Consider the following 17,473-nt stretch of genomic DNA (forward strand, 5'->3'; position numbering starts at 1 on the left):
TGCAGAAAAAAAATTCAATTGAGTCCCCAAACTATAATGATGGATTTGGAATTAGATGTGACCAAAGCTTCTAAAAGTGAGTTTCAAAGTGTTGCCAATAAAGTCTGTTTTGCTCCATTCAACCCAATGCATTTGTTAGAAAATTCAGATGAGTGGATTGGCCATGAGATAATGGCAATGATAAAAACTGCAGTTTAAAAATGTGCCATTTTCCTGCATTGACATTCCTTCTAGCTGACGACCTCCCAAGAGATTTTAATTAATTAAAACCACATTTGCCTGAAGAAGCCAGTGAAGTTACTGACTGGCTTTAAAACAATTATGTGCATGGTAGGATAAGAAGGCACTTATGCAATGGTGTTGCTGTTTGATCACCAGTATTATTTCCACCAAACTTGTGGTCTGTGTATGAGTACATGCAAAGTGGGTTTTCAAGTACCAAAAACAACATACAAGCATAGCATAGAAGATAGAAATACTAGTTTCAGTGTATATCAAATCACAGAAGAATTTCAAAAAGAGAAACACCACATAGAAAATGAATGTGAATGTATTCTGCAATGGCTATGTCAAAAAAGAAAAAAAAGCAGCTATTTATCACGTTGTAAGGCCTCAAAATATAGTTAACAATCATGAAGATCAGCAACCTCTTATGGACTGTCTGCATGCAATTGCCCATAATCTATCCTGTCACCCCGTCATACACCTTTTCATATGTTGAATTTTCTTTTCAGTTTTTTTAATTTTTTTCTTTTATTTCATTTTTCCCACTATTTTAAATTGTCAGCATTATTTTTTACAATTCACTATGCTGTGTATTCCATATTTACATCATTTCCAATACTGGAGCCATAAATTGTGTTGGAATATTAGTGAGTTCAAATTCATTTTATACGTTTTTTGCAAATGTGACTTCACGGAAGTGCATTATCATAATGTTGACTGTATGTAAACATGATGCATATATATTAAAAAATTGAAACTTCCTCAGTAAGTGAAGAGATGTCCTTTTTGTACATTTGCATTTGTGACAGATAAAATTCATGAGATCTTGGGTCTTTGGAGGGCTGGCTCAGCGGTGGTGCTGGCTTTTGGTTGAGCTGGTCAAAAACTTCAGTTGTCCATCACAGTATTTCAGATGACTGCAATTATAAAGGTAGGTACACACAATTACCACCCATAGTAAAAGGTTTCATACATTTTGGTTTTTTACCTATTTCTTTATGAATATAGTTAATCTGCTCATAACTATTACACCCAGGTGACTGTCATTAGTATACCTCAGTGTTTATGCTTGCAAAAATATGTATATTATGGTTGCCTACTTTATTGCATAAAGTGACCTATGAAGTGTTGTCATGTTTTTATATGTTTCTCAAATAAATCCACTTTAAAAATGTAAACAAATATCTTTTTACTGATTTTTTAAATTTTTTCCAAAATTTTATTTCTATGATTTTGAGATTTGGGGATTTCAACATTTGGGATTATGTCATACAGGATTGTGTCTTTTGGGACTGTAAACAGCTCCCGTGACAAAATCCTATTAGACGTGCCAGAGGGACAGCAGGGGAGAGAAGGAGAGTCAGAGAAGTTAGAGGGGAGAATTACAAAAGGGCAAAAAGGAACTTTAGGGTGTGCTAAAATGTTCATTATACTGACTGTGATACTTTTATGTGTATACATATATGTCATAACTTATCAAATTTAATATGTTAAATATGTGCAGTTTATTTCATGTCAATATACCTTGATGAAGGTATAAGTAAGTAAAATATTACTCACACAACATGCTGATGTGATAACAAGCATGCTCTAAATTACACTAAAATTATAGTTCTCAAAATTAGAAGTGTTTTCAATACCTTTAAAAAAATAATCAAACACATTTACTACAAAATTTCAACATTAAGAGATTTCTTCCTGGCCTCTTAGTCAAATTTAAATGTAATTAAACTGTCAGTAAAATTAAACTGCCATGGGGTGGGGGAAGAGGGAGGGATAGCATTAGGAGATATACCTAATGCAAATGATGAGTTAATGGGTGCAGCACACCAACATGGCGCATGTATACATACGTAACAAACTGGCACATTGTGCACATGTACCTAGAACTTAAAGTATAATAAATAAATAAATAAATTTAAACGTAAAATATATATTTAAATGTAAAATGTTTTTAATAATTTTCTGAAGTTTTAACACCTTAGTGGAAAAAACTTATTCTTAATATTCTTAAAAAACCCAAAAGTGATGCCAAATAGCATTGTTTTTGAGGTTTGAAGCCTTCTTCCTTGAAGATGTTTTCAAAGTGAATTTTTTTCTCCTAAGTAACCCATATTTTATACAACCAACATTCGTTTGACATTCTTATTCTTTAATTTACATTAGTTTGTGAAAACCTAATTAAACATTCTGAGTTAAGTCAAAGCAAGGATGCAAGTAGATTATTTTATCTCTGTTCTCATTTTCCAAAATCATATGTCCAGCAAAGTAGTATATATGAAAATTTTCAGGACAAAATTTTTTTTAATAAGAAGCAAGATCTTTTATTTTACGATCTCTTTTCATGATCTCTGCCATTTGCTGTAAGTCTTCTTCCAAAGCATATTTTTGCTTTAATGAACTCAGTGTCATAATCTCTATACATGTATAATAAATACATGTCCGTTCTTTATTATTACCCATTGATAACATGATTAATGTGCCTTTCAAATATCAGCGACCTGCAGTGCAAATATAGAACACTCTACCTCATACCTCCAACCTCAGTCGCAAGCTGACTCTTTGTAGACAGATTTTAAAAATTATTTATCTATCTATCTTGCTCAGCATTTACTGTGATTTCAGTTTGCATTGAAATGAGAAATGCAAAGAGTTAAATAATCAGTAACAGAGCTAGTATATTCTGTTTTGTAGCATTAACTCATCTTCATGTTTAAAGGCAGAATGCCATTCTTTCTCACTATTCCAACTACAAGTATTTAAAAGATGATTATCTCAAAGCTCTTTAAGTGTTTTTAAAAGCAGCCTAAATATTTTTAAAACAATTTTAATGTAAATGTCTTTACACAGACATGCACTCTCCAAGTGGTTGTATCTCCACCACTCGCTATAATAAGCCAGCCATTTCACACATTTCTATTATGGCTGGTCCACAAGGTATTTCAGTTTTTCACACCTAATTTACAAAGCATTAGAAGTTTTAAATTGAAAGACTGTTAGAGTTTAAAGGATCTTAGAAATATATGCCCAATTTTCTCCCTTTACCAGTGAGACACAGATAAAAGATTTACTCAATACTAAACATTAAATTAGCAGCAGAATAGCAGATAAATCAAACTTTCTCACTCCTAATATTCCTTTTCCATTACAACACTCTAGTCTTTCTAACTCCTAGTCTTAAACCTAAAATTTTCTCCCCATATAATGTAAGCTTCAAGAGGGTTGGCTATTTATCTCTGAAGTCAAAAACATTCAGAACATTCAAACAAATAAGTGATTATTAATTTCTGATAAATATATGGGTGATGCTTAGAAGTGGTGTGAGAAGCAGGAGAATTAATATTAACTGACTTAAGTTACTTCCCAGGTATTTCATATATGTAATTGCATTGAAGCCTTCCAAAAACTGTAGGGGAGAAGTTATTGACCCATTTGATAGATGAGTAAATTAAATACAGTAGGTGACAGTATACACAGTGTGCCTGATTCTATTATCTTATACTCTGTTCACTACAATGGTCCATAGCTATAACACAAAGAACCAGTAGTAACATTCTTGGTTTTAACATATTTGTGATGTCTACACAACATAATAAGAGCACTTGTAATATGGTAGACACTGTGGGTAAATTTCTGTGGCTTTAGTGCTATTATCTTACTAAAATGGAGATTTTATCCCCATTTTCCAGATAAGAAAATGAGGCAAGACTAATTTTAAAACTTACTTAAAGTCAAACTACGACATGGCAGGATCAGACAGACATTCAAGGAAGTTGGCTCCAGAGTTCATGTCTATAACTAGTACACTGAACTACCACATGGAATAAAATGATGGTCCTGAAAGTATGGTTTCCTGAAGAGCAGCAGCAGCAGCATCACCTGATAATTTGCTAGAAATACAAGTCACTGGGCACCACCCAGACCTATTGAATCAGAATCTGTGGGGCTGACACTGAGCATGCAGTATCTTAACAGCCTTCTGATGCACAATAAAGTTTGAGAACCACTGAATGAAAAACATGATGCAATTGTTTTTAAGATGCTCTTACTCACCTTTTCGTATATACACTTCTAGAATTTTTCCACGCATGTACATACTTTTAAAAATATATATCAAACTGTACTGTTTTGTCATTTTTTTCTCTAATCAGGGTGTCTTGAACATTTTTGTATATTGATAGTATTTTTCAAGACCATAACTTTCAACAGCAGCTTAGTACTCTTTCAAATGCACTTAACTTACTAGTGAAGTCCCTGCTGTGTCAAGAACCATGAAGAGTCTGAGATTTTGACCCTACTTGTAAGCCAAAAAGTTAACCTGTTACTGATTCATGGATGGTGACAGAAGACACAAGATTAGGAGAAAAAAGATTTTATCACTCACAGAACAGCAAGAAATAGAATCATCTGCATACTTGCATTGTCCTCCCCTCCCATCAAGTCCCATGAAGGTGTACCATGCTTTCAGCTGACACCTGTATACAAAAAAAGATTGCATTACAAGAGAAGAACCCAGGACCAAAAATCTGAGGCTTTTTGACAAGCTGCCAGTCACTGTAGCCAGCAACACATAAGCCAGGGCTTCTCCTCTCAAGGCATGTGCTGTTATAAATTACATGGTAGTCAGGTTGTGGTCACCTTGACCTACTCATTTGACTATGTGACTAGCTACATAAGCTACTCAGAACACAAAACATATAAGCCTTGCAATCTGGAACACTTTCCAAGAATGTGGATGAATACTCAGGACCCATAGGGGATACCTCTCTCAACAATTGCTGGACATTTTGAGTATTTTAAAATTTTTATTATTTTCCGTAATGCCACAGTAAACCATCATGTGCTTAAAGTTCTTAGTTTCTTGTTATTTACTTAGGATACATTCCTGGAAATAAAATTGCATGGTCAAAAGTCTCTTTTCCTCAGCTTTGACTAATACTTCACTTAAGAGATTATGTGAAAAACCCCATTTTCTGCAAATTCTTACCAACACTAGGTAGTTTTCTGTATTATTAAAATTTGGAATGTCTTTTTCAAAAATCACATTATTAATGCTAATTATAATTAGAGCTCTTTGGTTATCACTAAAGTAAACTTTTTAATATGTGTATTAGAATTTGTATTTCTTCTGTGTTTTACCGGTAATAGTATTTGCCGTTTTTTCTTGAGATTACCTATTTGAATTATACATAATTGACATATCTTTAATAATCCTCATAGGCTTCTCCCTTATTATATGTGAACACCACATATGTATTATCTATATATGTCCACAATTATTTTAATAATAATCTGCTGAAAGATTATTTTCTAATTATGGCTAAAAGACCATACCATTGTAAATTTTTTTTAGCATTTCTTTAGGTAAACTATAATTAGAATAATTCACTTTTGAAAGATCACTCTGCTGATCAAATAAAGCATATTTTTCAATACAATTTGCTATTGAGAGTTCTTAGATTCTGTAGTAGGAGGACTACAGGAAAGTTTCAATAAGTTTTTGTTGTAAATTTGCATAGGTCTTTCTTCGTTAATGATTTGGTACTGATGGTTCTTGCTCATTTCTGCCAGCAGTCAGTCCTGTTTTAATGTAAGCCCATGATTTCAAAAATAAGAATTTGCACTGGCTATCAAAATCTTATTTAATACATATGTATCAGTTTACTCTCTGCAGTAAAAGTATGAATGTATTTCCTAAGGATATTTTGTTCTTTGTGGTGCCCTCTGCTACTTGTGGTTTTTATTTCCACTTTGTGACATAACCCTGCAAACTACAGTAGAACTGTACATAAAGGAGTTATGCAGAACAGGGAAGTATTATTACAAGTGGACATCTAAATGACTCCTCTCAGCTCTGCTCATCCTCCCAGTTCTGTTCTGCCACCTTTATTCTTAAACCTATTGATTCCCTCTACATTTCTTCCCCGAGCCTTTACGTGGCTGACAACAGCACCATCCTAGCACCAGCCACACTCCATGTAAAAATGCAATCACCAAAATAAAAATAAACTGCAAAAGTGCTTTTAGGAACCAATTTGTGATGTTCCACTAAACTACACTATTGTTTAGTCTTCATGCCCGTAATTCTAACAGTTTCTAAATGGTCTTCTCATCCTCCTTCAGAATGAACCATATACTTCCTGAAGACTACAGTTCATAAAAGAAATCTTTATAATATGAGGTAGTGCTATAATGGAAATATTGATAAATTTTAGCCTTCACACGAGATCAATGGTCTCTTGAGCCAGTACTGACCTTGATATTATTTTCTATAATATTTACCTAGGGTCAATAAATCTTGATTGTTGATACCAACTTCAGTCAATATCTGTTTATTACAGTGGGAATACAAATAAGTAAGCAGTTTTTTAAGTGAATATCATTAGCAGTATTTGTGTTTTCTTATTAAGGTATTGTAAATCTTGGTAAAGATTTACAAATAAATCAAAAATGTCTTAAGTCAAAATTACTTAATTTTGGAGAATCAAGTCCTTTCTTTCTGCTGTATAACAGGTATGGAACATTTTATCTGGGAATGATTATAAAAGTCAAAAAGAGAATAGTATGCTCATACTAAATTATTTGCCATGAAATATGAAATTTCCTGAGTGCATTAAAAATCCAAAGAGTTGGTCCCAGTCACCCAGCAAGTAGGAAGCAAGCCTCTAGTATGCAGCTGAGCCAAAGCTGGTGGATGGGCAGGTATGAGAGCAAATACAGCAACGCCACTGTGGACACAGGCCTGGAGTGTATGGTGTCACTCTGGAAAAGCCATGAGTTACAACCCTTCAGGTTACAAGTGACCAAGGTTGCTGGGTGGGCATTCAGGGGGAGTCAGGGTACCTCTGCAGGCTCATTTTGCACTGTGTAGTTTCTGCATTAGTAGGACCACATGAAAGTGTAAAACAAGTCTAGGTTGAGGCTGTGAGATCGCTGAGGGGGTGTGCACTGTGGGCATATAGCTGAGGCATAGCACACTGTATGTACTGACATTCCTGCACAGCTGGCTCATGATGCAACTTCAGCAGCATAAACAAAACATAGTACCAGACCCAGTAGAACATCCCTTACCCTAGTAATGTCCCTCCAGCCTAATCTACCAACAAAGCTTGACGTTATGCTCATTTTAAAAGAGGAAAAGAAATTCCAACCAAAAATTTTATACCCAGCCAAATTAAGTTTCCTAAGTGTAGGAGAAATAAAATAGCTTCCAAACAAGTAAATGCTAAGGGAATTCGTTCCCACCAGACTTGCCTAACAAGAAGTCTTTAAGAAAGTGATAAACACGGATATTACAGACCATTACTGGCCACCACAAAAATAACAATGGTCTATATATGTGCTTATGTTCAGAGACATTGACACTATAAAGCAACTACACAATCAAGTCTACATAACAACCAGCTAACAACACAATGACAGGTTCAAATCTGCACATGTCAGTAATAACCTTGAATGTAAATGGGCTAAAGGCCCCACTTAAAAGGCACAGAGTGGTAAGTAGGATATCAAAGGAAGACCTAACTATATGCTGTCTTCAAGAGATCCATCTCATGTACAATGATGCCCATACGCTCAAAGTAAAGAGATGAAGAAAAATTTATCAAGCAAATGGAAAACAAAAAGGGCTAGAGTTGCTATTCTAATTTCAGACAAACCAGATTTTAAACCAGCAATGATTTTAAAAAACAGACAAAGAAGGGCATTACATAATGGTGAAGGATTCAGTTCAGTGAGAAGACACAACTATTCTAAATATATATGCACCCAACACTGAGCACTCAGATTCATAAAACAAGTTCTAAGAGACCTACAAAGAGACTAAGATAACCACACAATAATAGTGGGAGATTTAAATTCCCCACTGACAGTACTAAACAGATCATTAAGACAAAAAAGTAACAAAGATATTTGGGACCTGAACTCAGCACTTCACCAAACTGACCTAACAGACATCTACAGAACACTCCACCTAACAAAAACAGAACATACAATCTTCTCAGCTGCACATGGGACATGCTCTAAAATCAACCACACACTTAGCTATAAGGCAGATCTCGACAAATTTTTAAAAAATGATACCAACCACACTCTTGGATCACAGTGCAATAAAAATAGAAATTAATACCAAAAAGATCTCTCAAAACCATACAATTAGATGAAAATTAAATTAAACAATAGGCCCCTGAATGACTTTTTGGCAAACAATGAAATTAAAACAAAAATCAAAAAACTCTTTGAAATTAGTGAAAATGGATATACAACATACTAAAATGTCTGGGACACAGCAAAAGCAGTGTCAAGAGGAAAGTATATAGTGCTAAACATCCATATTAAAAGTTACAAAGATCTCAAATTAACGACCTAACATCACAACTAGAGGAATTAGGAAAACAAGAGCAAGCCAAATCCAAATCTAGCAGAAGAAAAGAAATAATGAAAATCAGAGCGGAACCGAATGAAATGGAGATGAGAAAAAATATGCAAAAGATCAATGAAACCAAAGGTTGATTCTTAATAAATAAATAAGATTGACAGACCGCTAGCTAGACTAATTTAAAAAAGAGAGAAGATTGAAATAAACACAATCAAAATTGACAAAGAAGACATACCACTGTTGCCACAGAAATACAGAAAACCCTCAGAGATCATTACAAACACCTCTATGCACACAAACAGAAAACCTAGAGGAAATGGATAAAGTCCTGGAAACACACAACTTCCCAATATTGAAATAAGGAGAAATGGAAACTCTGAACAACCAATAAGGAGTTCTGAAATTGAATCAGTAATTAAAAAGCTACCAATCAGTAAAAGCCCTTGTAGATACCAGAGAGATACATGGCCAAATTCCACCAGATGTATAAGGAAATGCTGGTACCAATCCTACTGAAACTATTACTAAAAATCAAGGAGAAGCGACTCCTTCATACCTCATTCTATGAGACCAGTATCATCCAGATACTGAAACCTGGCAGAGACACAATGAAAAAAAGAAAACTTCAGACCAATAACCCTGATGAATATAGATTTAAAAATCCTCAACAAATACTAACAAACTGAATCTGGCAGCACACCAAAAAGTTAACCCATCACAATGAAGTAGGCTTTATTCCTGGGATGCAAGGTTGGTGTAACCTATACAAATCAATAAATGTGATTCATCACATAAACAGAACTAAAAACAAAAAACTACATTACCTCTCAACAGATGCAGAAAAGGCTTTCCACAAAATCCAACATCCCTTCATGCTAAAAATCACTAACAAACTAGGCATTGAAGGAACATACCTCAAAATAATAAGAGCTACCTATGACAAACCCAGAGCCAACATCATATAAACAGGCAAAAGCTGAAAGCATTCTACTTAAGAACTGGAAGAAGACAAGGATGCCCACTCTCACTATTTCTATTCAACAAAGCATAGGAAGTCCCAGTCAGAGCAATCAGGCAAGAGAAAGAAATAAAAGGCATCCAAGTAGGGAGAGAGGAAATCAAACCATCCCTGCTTATAGACAATACGGATTTACACCTAGAATACCTCATAACCTCTGCCCAAATGCTCCTTGAACTGGTAAACTAACTTCAGCAAAGTTGCAGGATACAAAATCAATGTACAAAAATCAGTAGCATTTCTATACACCAACAGCCAAGCTGAGGGCCAAATCAAGAATGCAATCCCATTCATGATTGCCACAGAAAGGATAAAATACCTAGGAATACAACCAACCAGGAAGGTGAAAGGTCTCTACAATGAGAATTACAAAATACTGCTCAAAGAAACCACAGATGACATAGCCAAATGAAAAAACATCCCATGCTCGTGGATAGGAAGAATTAATATTGTTAAAATGACCATACAGCCAAAAGCAATTGACAGATTCAATGTTATTCCTATCAAACAACTAATGACATCGTTCATAGAATTAGAAGAACTGTTGACTGAAATTCATTTACAACCAAAAAAGAGCCTGGCTAACAGCCAAGGTAATCCAAATCAAAAACAAACACACAAACCTGGAGGCATCACACTACCCAACTTCAAACTATACTACAAGGCTACAGCAACCAAAACAGCATAGTTCTGGGTACAAAAACAGACACATAGACAACTGAAACAAGATAGAGAACCCAGAAATAAAGCCATACACGTACAACCATCTTGTCTTTGAAAAAGCTGACAATAACAAGCAATGGAGAAAGGACACCTTATTCAATAAATGGTTCAGGAATGACTGGCTAGCCATATGCAGAAGATTTTAGCTGGACCCCTTACCTTTCACCATATATGAAAATCAACTGAGGGTGGATCAAAGACTTTAATGTAAAAACCCAAAACCACAAAAACCCTAGAAGAAAACCTAAAATATACCATTCTGGACATAGGCCCTGGCAAAGACTTCATGATGCAGACTCCAAAAGCAATTTCAAAAATAAAAATTGACAAGTAAGACCTAATTAAAGAGTTTCTAAGCAGCAAAAGAAACTTAATAAACAGACAACCTGCAGAATGGGACAAAATATTTGCAAACTATGCATCTGACAGTTCTAATATCCAGAATCTATAAGGAACACAAACAAATCACAAGCAAAAACCAAACAACCCTATTAAAAAATGGGCAAAGGATATGAACAGATACTTCTCAAAAGAAGACATACATGCAACCAAAAAGCATATGAAATAAAGCTCAATATCACTAATCATCAAAGCAATGCAAATCAAAACCACATTGAGTTACCATCTCACACAGTCAGCATGGATATTATTAAAAAGTCAAAAAATAACAGATGCTGGTAAGATCACAGAGAAAAGGGAATACTTACACACTGCTGATGGGAATGTAAATTAGATCAGCCACTGTGGAAGGCAGTCTGGAGATTTCTGAAAGAAATTAAAATAGAAATGACATTTGACCTAGAAATCCCATTGTTGGGTACACACCAAAGGGCATATAAATGGTTCTACTATAAAGACATATGCAGATTTTGATCATTGCAGCATTATTGACAATAGTGAACACACTGAATCAATCTAAATGCCCATCAGTGGTGGACTGAGTAAAGAAAATATACATCTACACCATGGACTACTATGTAGCCATAAAAAAAAAATGAGAGCATGTCCTTTGGAGCAACATGGCTAATCTGATTTACTTTCCCACCAACAGCATATAATCATTCCCTTTTCTCTGCAACCTTGCCAGCATCTGTTATTTTTGATTTTTAATAATATTAATAGCTATGCTGACTGGTATGAGATTGTATCTCATTTTGGTTTTGATTCGTATTTCCCTAATGATTAGTGATATTGAGCTTTTTTTCATATGTTTATTGGTTGTATGTATGTCTTCTTTTGGAAGTGTCTGTTCATAGCCAAATGAACGTATTTACACCTAGAATACCTCATAACCTCTGCCCAAATGCTCCTTGAACTGGTAAACTAACTTCAGCAAAGTTGCAGGATACAAAATCAATGTACAAAAATCAGTGGTCCTTTGGCCACTTTTTAATAGGATTGTTTGTTTTTTGCTTGTTGATTTGATTATGTTTCTTACAGATTCTGGATATTAGACCTTCGTCAAATGCATAGTTTCTCCTTTGTAACAACATGGATGGAGGCTATTATCCTAACTGAATTAATGCAGGAACAGGAAACCAAATAGTACCTGTTCCCACTTATAAGTGGGAGCTAAACACTGAGTACACATGGACACAAGGAAAGGAACAATAAATACCAGGGCCTGCTTGAAAGTGGAGGGTGGAAGGAGGGTGAGGATTGAAAAACTACCCATTTGGTGTTATGCTGATTAACTAGGTGAAAAAACTATCTGTAAACCAGAGCCCCATTATATACAATTTTCCTATGGAACAAACTTTCACATGTATCCCTTGAACCTAAAAGTTCAAAAGAAAAAAAAGATTCCAGTCCATTATATTGGAGCAGGTACTGAAGGGTTAATTTGGAGCTGAGAGGCATAAAGTTGATAACCATGTTCCTGAACACATTCACACTTTGGTCATTGTTATTTATCCATTTGAAAATTGTCTGTTGGTGTCATAATCATATTTTTCTCATGGGATAATTTTATATCTGTTGTTTCTACAAATCCTTTACATGTTAACAATGCCAGTTTAAATAGCTCATCATTTATATTTTGTTTATAGATTTTGGACATAGCAGAGCTTTGAATTTTATGTAGAAAAAATGTATTTTTTGCCTAAATTTCTTTTGTCTATATGCTTAAAGTTTTCCTATTAAGATCAGACAAATAATTGCCTACATTATCTTCTGCTCTACTTTCTTTTTATTTAAAATTTAAACCCCACAGGGAATTCTCTTTAATATGTGATCTGAAGTAGCTATCTAATTTTATTCTTCCCCAAGTGTTTTCTAATTATCTCTAAGCCTAAAAGAGCTATTTTTCCAATTGTCTTTATTTTATGTCATGTTATTAAATAATTGATGTTCACAGAAAGAAAAATTGATTTTATGTATACCTATGAACCCATCACACATATGTAACAGATGGTACCTACATCACACATACGTAACAAACTACATGTTACAATATAGCCATAAATTTTTAAAGGAAATAAAATGTTATATAGAGAGCTATAACCCCTCTCGGTTCTCTGTTCCTCCTTTCTATTTTTTCTGAGATGGAGTTTCACTCTGTTGCCCAGGCTGGGGTGCAGGGGTATGATCTTGCCTCACTGCAAACTCTGCCTCCTGGTTCAAGAGATTTTCCTGCCTCAGCCCCCCGAGTGACTGGGATTACTGGCACCCGTCACCACATCCTGCTAATTTTTGTATTTTTAGTAGAGATGGAGTTTCGCCATGTTGGCCAGGCTGGTCTTGAGCTCCTAACCTCAAGCAATCAGCCCTCCATGGCCTCCCAAAGTGCTGGGATTACAGGCATGAGCCACTGCGCCCACACTCCATTCCTCCTTTCTGCCCCCTCATTTCCCAGAAGTAACTAACATCCTCATATTGGTATATAATTTTAGCCTGTATGTTTTAATATTTTTATCACATATGTATGTATACTTATTTGTGTGTTTTATGAGTGTATGCAAATGGTATACTCTATACATCCTTTAGCAATTTGCTTTTTTTTTTTACTCAACATTATGCTTTTCAAATGTATCCATGTTGACAGATACACACACACTTCATTTTAATATTGTGTAATGTTCTAGTTTATGAATAAATCACATTTATTTTTCCTTTCCCTAAAACTTGGGTTGTAATGACTTACCCTCTCACCTACAACACATGAAGTTTGCCCTTGCGCCACAACTCTACAGATTGATGTTATCAGAAATTTATTTTTGCAGATGAGTTGGGTATAGAAAATTATCTCGTTTTTATCTAATTTGTATTCTCCTGAGTACTAGCAAGATATATATTGACCATTCAAATTTAATTATCCATGAGTTGCCTGTCAGAAACTTTCCCATTTTTCTTGGAGAAATGTACAAACAGGAGGTCAATTGCTGCAGTACGGAGAGCCGTGGCCTCAAGGTAAACTAATTTGCATAGAGACCCCAGTTTCTCTCCAACAGGAAAATACTGGAGACACTAAGCTTTGCACTACAGCAAACTTGAAATGTTGCTATCCTCCTGTAAAGGATTACTGCATCACTAATAGTAATAGTGGCAGTCATAGTGATAGTAAGGGCACACATTTCCTGCAAATCTTGGAGGTGCCAGGCAGTTTGCTTGATATGTATTGTCTCATTTAATTTTCACAACACCACTATCAGATAAGTTCTATTATTATCTTCATTTTATAGAGGAGGAAACTGAGGCTCAGAAAGTTCGATAATTGACTTTAATCACACAGCTAAAAAGAAGCAAAGGCAATATTCAAATTCAGTTCGCAGGACTACAGAACTCAGAATCTTAACAAGGGACCCTCTACATTAAACCCAAGAGTGCAGGGAAAACAATGTAGGAACTTAGACCAGAAAGGTATCACCACAAACTGGTGAACATTTATGGAACTGGACAGGACCAAGCTTCAATAGTGGCATCATATGGCAATAAGAAACTATACATAGAAGATTAATGCAAATTTGCAATTATCTTGGAAATATGACTGCTAGCTTTTGGCCTGAGAAAGCCAGCTGAACAACCTGGAATTACAAGGAAGAAGCAGCACTCCATCAGGAGATGTTAGACTTCCTGCTAATAGGAAACTACTGTTGTTTGAATGATTAATTGGCAAAATAAAAGAGATATGATATATTGCTACTCCTAGTTGGTGAAGCAAGTCATTTTGTGTATGTTAACCTAATCTATAATGTATATACATGTACATTAGTGGATTGTGGATTTATAACTGCTTTTTAGAGGAAGGTGGAGATGTTTGGAACATGGCCCTAGCCTTTTGGGTTGATACAACAAACGGTAATGATAGGCTGCCGTAATACAATAAAGAAAGTACATGGGACACGGTGTCAACTGAAAAGAACACATCTTAAGGTAAAGCCTCTATACGTATTATTTTCTTACTTTAGTATATCACTTTGTATCAGAGACTAGTCAATGACTTGTAACTCAATGTTAGTTCTACAATATTTAGGCTTTTCTACTCATGATTCACCTAGTACTGGTTCCCTAAAAAATGTAGAATACCTTGCTGTTGCCTTTTGTACAAAAAGGAACACCAGTTTGAAATGAGCTTTCCAGTTTCATGCAAAAAAAAATCTACCCATCCTTACATCAATAGTAATTGCTGAATTATAATTAATCATTTTAGAGAACATGTTATTTTTTTTTATTGTTAATTTTTGTGGGTACATAGCAGGTATATATATGTAATTTTTATGTATCTCATGTACCCTATATAGAGAGAGGGTTATACATACACACACACACACACACACACACACACATATATACACATACACATAGGGTACATGGGATGTTTTGATACAGGCATATAATACATCATAATCACATCAGGATAAATAGGATATCCATCACATCAAGTATTTATTTCTTCTGTTACAACCACCTAATTATGCTTTTAGTTATTTTTAAATATACAGTGAATTATTGTTGACTGCAGTCACCATGTTGTGCAAAATACTAAATCTTATTTATTCTATCTAACTGTATTTTTGAACCCACTGATTATCCCCACATCCCACTCCCCACCCCCACCTCATCCAATACACTTCGTAGCCTCTGGTAACCATCATTCTACACTCTACCTCCATGAGGTCAATTGTTTTACCTTCTTTAGTTCCCACAGATAAGTGAGAACATGTGAATATTTGCCTTTTTGTGCCTGGCATATTTCACTTAACATAATGATGTCCAGTTCCATCTCTTTGATATACTGATTTCCTTTATTTGGGACATATATCTAACAGTGGCATTGCTGGATTATATGGTAGTTTTTTTAGTTTTTTGAGGAACCTGCATACTGTTCTCCATGGTAGCTGTACTAAATAACATTCCCACCTACAGTGTATGAAGGTTCCCTTTTCTCCACATCCTCGTCAGCATTTGTTGTTGCCTGTCTTTTGGATATAAGCTATATTACCTGGGGTAAGATAATATCTCATTGTAGTATTCATTTGCATTTCTCTGATGAACAGTGATGTCAAGCACCTTTTCATATACCTGATTGCCATTTGTGTATCTTCTTTTGAGAAATCGCTATTAATATCTTTTCTCCCTTTCTAAATTAGATTATTAGATTTTTTTCTATAGGGTTCTTTGAGCTCCTTATATATTCTGGTTATTAATTTTTGGTCAGATGAGTAGTTTCCAAATATTTTCTCCTATTGTGTGAGCTTTCTCTTCATGTTGTTGACTGTTTCCTTTGATGTCCAGAAGCTTTTTAACTTGATGTGATCCCATCTGTTCATTTTTGTTTTGGTTGCTTGTGCTTGTGGGATATTACTCAAGAAATCTTTGCCCAGTCCAATGTCCTGGAGAGTTTCTCCAATGAATTTTAGTAGTTTCATAGTTGGATGTCTTATATTTAAGTTTTTAAACCATTTCAATTTTATTTTTGTATATGGCAAATGATCAAGGTCTAGTTTTATTCTTCTGCTTATGGATATCCAGTTTTCCCATCACTGCTTATTGAAGAGACTGCTCTTTCCTCAGTGTATGTTCTTGGCACCTTTGACAAAAATGAATTCACTGCAGATGTATAAATTTATATCTGGGTTCTCTATTCTGATTTATTGTTCTATATGTCTATTTTTATGCCAGTACCATGCTGTTTTGGATACAATAACTATGTAGTATAATGTGAAGTCAGGTAATGTGATTCCTCCTGTTTTGTTCTTTTTGCTCAGGATAACACTGACTGTTCTGGGCCTTTTGTAATTCCATGTAAATTTTAAGATATTTTTGTATTTCTATTAAGGATTTCATTGCTATATTGATAGGGATTGCACTGAATTTCTAGATGGCTTTGGGTAGAACGGATACTATAATAATATTCTTCCAATCCATGAACTTGAAATATCTTTCCAATTTTTAGGTGTTCTCTAATTTCTTGCATCAATGCTTTATACTTTTTTTGTAGAGATCTTTCATTTCTTTGATATTGTATTTTATTTGTAACTACTTTGAATGGGATTAATTTCTTAATTTTTTTCAGATTGTTTGCTGTTGGCATATAGAAAAGATATTGATTTTTGTATGTTGATTGGTATCGTACAGTATAACTGAATTTGTTTATTGGTTCTAAGTTTCTTGCTGGAGTCTTTAGGTTTTTCCAAACACTAGATAATATCATCTGCAAACAAGGATAATTTGAATTCTTCTTTTACAACTTGGATGCTCTTTCTTTCTCTTGTCCGATTGCTCTAGCTAGGACTTCCAGTACTATGTTGAATAACAGTGATGAAAGTGAGCATCCTTGTCATGTTCCAGGTCTTAAAGGAAAGGCTTTTAGATTTTCCCCATTTAGTGTGATACAAGCTGTGAGTCTGTTGTGTATGGTTTATACCGTGTTGAGGTATTTTCCTTCCATACCCAGTTTTTTTACGGTTTTTATTATGAATGGTTGCTGAATTTTACCAAATGATTTTTCAGCCTTGATTAAAACGATCATGTGGTTTTTGTCTTTCATTCTATTGATATATCATATTGACTAATTTGCATATGTTCAACCATCCTTGCATCCCTGGGATGAATCCCACATGGTCATGGTGAGTGATCTTTTTAATGTGTTGTTGAATTTGGTTTGCTAGCATTTTGTTGAGGATTTTTGC

General features: G+C 34.7%; 1 long non-coding RNA gene across 3 annotated transcripts in view; it reads right to left on the reverse strand.

The window, feature by feature from the left end:
• Positions 1-685: 685 nt before the first annotated feature.
• Positions 686-17,473, reverse strand: part of LOC129058329 (uncharacterized) — a 38,646-nt gene continuing 21,858 nt past the window's right edge. For 2 of the 3 annotated variants that reach the window (XR_008523433.2, XR_008523434.2), the window contains exons 3-5: positions 11,051-11,108; positions 4,610-4,700; positions 686-1,142 (exon numbers count right to left, since the gene is read on the reverse strand). This is a non-coding gene — a long non-coding RNA (uncharacterized LOC129058329). The remainder of the gene's footprint in view (positions 1,143-4,609; positions 4,701-11,050; positions 11,109-17,473) is intronic. The other variant, XR_008523431.2, reaches the window with a different exon arrangement.

Source organism: Pongo abelii, chromosome 2, assembly GCF_028885655.2.
Source record: "Pongo abelii isolate AG06213 chromosome 2, NHGRI_mPonAbe1-v2.0_pri, whole genome shotgun sequence".
NCBI lineage: Eukaryota > Metazoa > Chordata > Mammalia > Primates > Hominidae > Pongo > Pongo abelii.